The 3022-nt window shown below is 43.5% G+C and overlaps 1 long non-coding RNA gene across 1 annotated transcript in view; it reads left to right on the forward strand.

Moving 5' to 3' along the window:
• Positions 1–414: 414 nt before the first annotated feature.
• The window catches only part of LOC104963754 (uncharacterized), a 22217-nt gene continuing 19609 nt past the window's right edge, over positions 415–3022 (forward strand). Inside the window, exon 1 of the long non-coding RNA XR_800348.1 lies at positions 415–425. This is a non-coding gene — a long non-coding RNA (uncharacterized lncRNA). The remainder of the gene's footprint in view (positions 426–3022) is intronic.

A 3022-nucleotide genomic window follows, 5' to 3' on the forward strand; every position in this document is an offset into this window, starting at 1 on the left:
CAGAACCATAAACATATTTACTTTTTCTTTATGGATATTTTATTAATCACTCCCCTTTTAAACTCTATTCTTGTTTTACTGTCCTATAGTACATTTCATACCTGTTTTTAATTTGTTATCTTATTTTTTAATAACTATAATGATCATATAAAGGTATTCATCGGAAATGCTTGTTTACATAAATGGTGACCAAACAGACCCACTTAGTTAACTTAGACTAAAGAGAACACTGAGAGAGTCCTTTACCTCACTGAGCTGACGTTATAAGATCCTCTCAGTCTGTCTCCACCTTGGTATAGAAACAGCTCTTTATATCCGTTAGCATAGCTAGCTAACCAGATGCTAACAACAACAAAATGCGCTCGTGCCACACACACACAGAGCCGAGTTTGAATGAAACACAGAGACCCAGAAGTAGGCTACTTGTACTGTACTGTACTGTATAGCATATTATTTTCGATGGCTTTTCTGTATAATCAGTATAACAGATGAACAGATCGCCACTGGGCTTTCATCTAAACACACAGCCACGTAATGATAACAAAACAAAGGTCGGGGGTCATTGGTCAAGCAACACACCAATCAGAGAGCAGCAGCGAGCACACCTCAGGCTGTGTTTTATATTTGTATTCTTTATTTCTGATTTATTTCACACAAAAAACATTTAGTGGAATCATTTTCAGATAATTTGATAACAAAACAAAAGAACGGCAAAGTGGCAGGGGTTGCCTGCCCTGCGTTTGGGGGGGCACAGTGACTCGTTTGGGGGGAGGGGCATGGCCCGCGAATGACCCCCCATGAAGCCGACCCTGCTAATTGGAGAGAGATTTATTATTTAGTTTTAAGCCAGATAATACAGATAGAGCCTCTGTCCAACGTTTTTTGTTGTACCCCGCTCTGATTTTAGGCAAGAGCTGCTGCCTCTTAGTATAATTACAATAACACTGATCACAGAGGAGGAACGTGAATTGGCAGATCACAAAGACAGATGTAAAGCATGGGTATATACATGGAAAAATACTCATACTAACATAAATGCGTATTTAGCATCGGTGCTACAAAAATAGATTGCGTACTGTATGACACACACACACACACACACACACACACACACACACACACACACACACACACACAAACACTGGAGTAACGCAAACATTATGATGCAATTGATACTGAGCATCATTTGTAATACAATACACAGAGTGGGGGTTAAACCAATACAGAATGGGATATTTCTCTTTATGCCTCTATCTCTACTTCTCTCTCTCTTTTGATCTCTCTCTCTCTCTCTCTCACACACACACACACACACACACACACACACACACACACACACACACACACACACACATACAAACACACACACCCCCACACACAAACACACAAACACACACTCTCACACACACACACACACACACACACACACACACACACACACACACACACACACACACACACACACACACACACACACACACACACACACACACACACAAACACACACTCACACACTCACACACACACACACACACACACACACACACACACACACAAACACAAAGAGATATGGATACCCCATCGCTGCAGTATGAGACTGCTATATCCAAATTGAAGACACAGAAAAGAGGAGGCGGAGAAACTATGTAAAGGAAAGAGGGAATGAGAGAAAGAAAGTGTGTTTGTATAAGCGTGTGTGTGTGGTGGGGAGGGGTGCCGTGGTGGGGGGGAAGGGTTGTGAGGAGTGAAAGCTAGAACAGCTTGCCGCATTGTCAAGGACACATCAAGGAGAGATTGAGAGGGGGAGAAAAAGAGAGGAGGAGAGCCAACGAGTGAGGATGAGGAGGAAGGGAGGAACAACGGGATGGGTGAGAGATGGAGGGAGGGAGGGAGGATGGACTAATGGAAGCAGGACACAGCTCGCTATGATTACTCAGCATAAGGTCACCTGTTTCTCCCTGTCTCTGAACCCTGTTGAGCATCGTACTGCCACACCAGTGAGGTAGAGCGCTGCGGAGCTGCATGAGTCCCTGCGGAACCTCGGAGCAGGATATCTGTGCACACGCAGGCAGACGGACACACACAGTCACAGATCTCGGCCAACCACAGCATACAAATTGCCATTCCCCCTTCCTAACAGCCAATCAAAAAAAGTAAGCTCTGCTCTAAAGCAAGCACACTGAAGGAATGACATCACCTGTTGCTGGGCAGAAACCTGTTAGAGACAGGAAGCCCTGGACCTGATATCATGGTCACCATGGAAACTGAATTGCTTAGAGCGGAGGTCGAAGGGGGAGAGGATGGAGATGTGAAGAGACCGAGTTTTGAGAGGGGAAGTAAAGTTGGAGTTAGCTGCGTAAAGTGTAACATGTTGTGTGAGTGACTTGTGCCTGTGTGTCCTGGCATTACACTCTTAACTGCTCAACACTCTTTATCTACACCTTTATGGATGACAGTGAGTGAACCCGGGGTATTTAATTGGTCAAGGATTCACTTAAAGTGGACCTATCATGCTATATTTGAACAATATATTGTAGGGCCATACCTATATAAAGTATATAAATACCGTTTTTTTTTAAAAACACTAAAACGATCCTGCATTTTAGCCAAGACTCATTTCGCTCTTTCCAGCGCTGTTTTTGCAGGGGGCTGATTCTGTGAGCTGCAGCTGACCACACCCCCCTGCAGGAGAGGGGAGCGTGCTCTGAGATCAGCTGCTAGGCTGCAGCGGGGAGAATAGGGGGAGAAAAAGAGATCTCCGTCCTCCATGTTTTATTCTTATAGAAGTAAGAAGAGAAGTAATGGGGTAGAAACCCTCCTTTTTACGCAGCGGTCCAGACATAGACATCAAACGGCGACACATATTCAGTTGCCAGTTACTTTGGCATTAGGGCAGGGATATCTAGATACTTTCCAAGGTTTGACATAATTAATTGCTAATATATAATTATAATTATAATTAATTTAAAGCAAGCAACAATATTTTCAAATCTGTAATCAAAAAGCTCCTAAAAAACGCTAT

Source organism: Notothenia coriiceps, unplaced genomic scaffold (assembly GCF_000735185.1).
Source record: "Notothenia coriiceps isolate Sejong01 unplaced genomic scaffold, NC01 NC01_scaffold00036400, whole genome shotgun sequence".
Classification (NCBI taxonomy): Eukaryota; Metazoa; Chordata; class Actinopteri; order Perciformes; family Nototheniidae; genus Notothenia; species Notothenia coriiceps.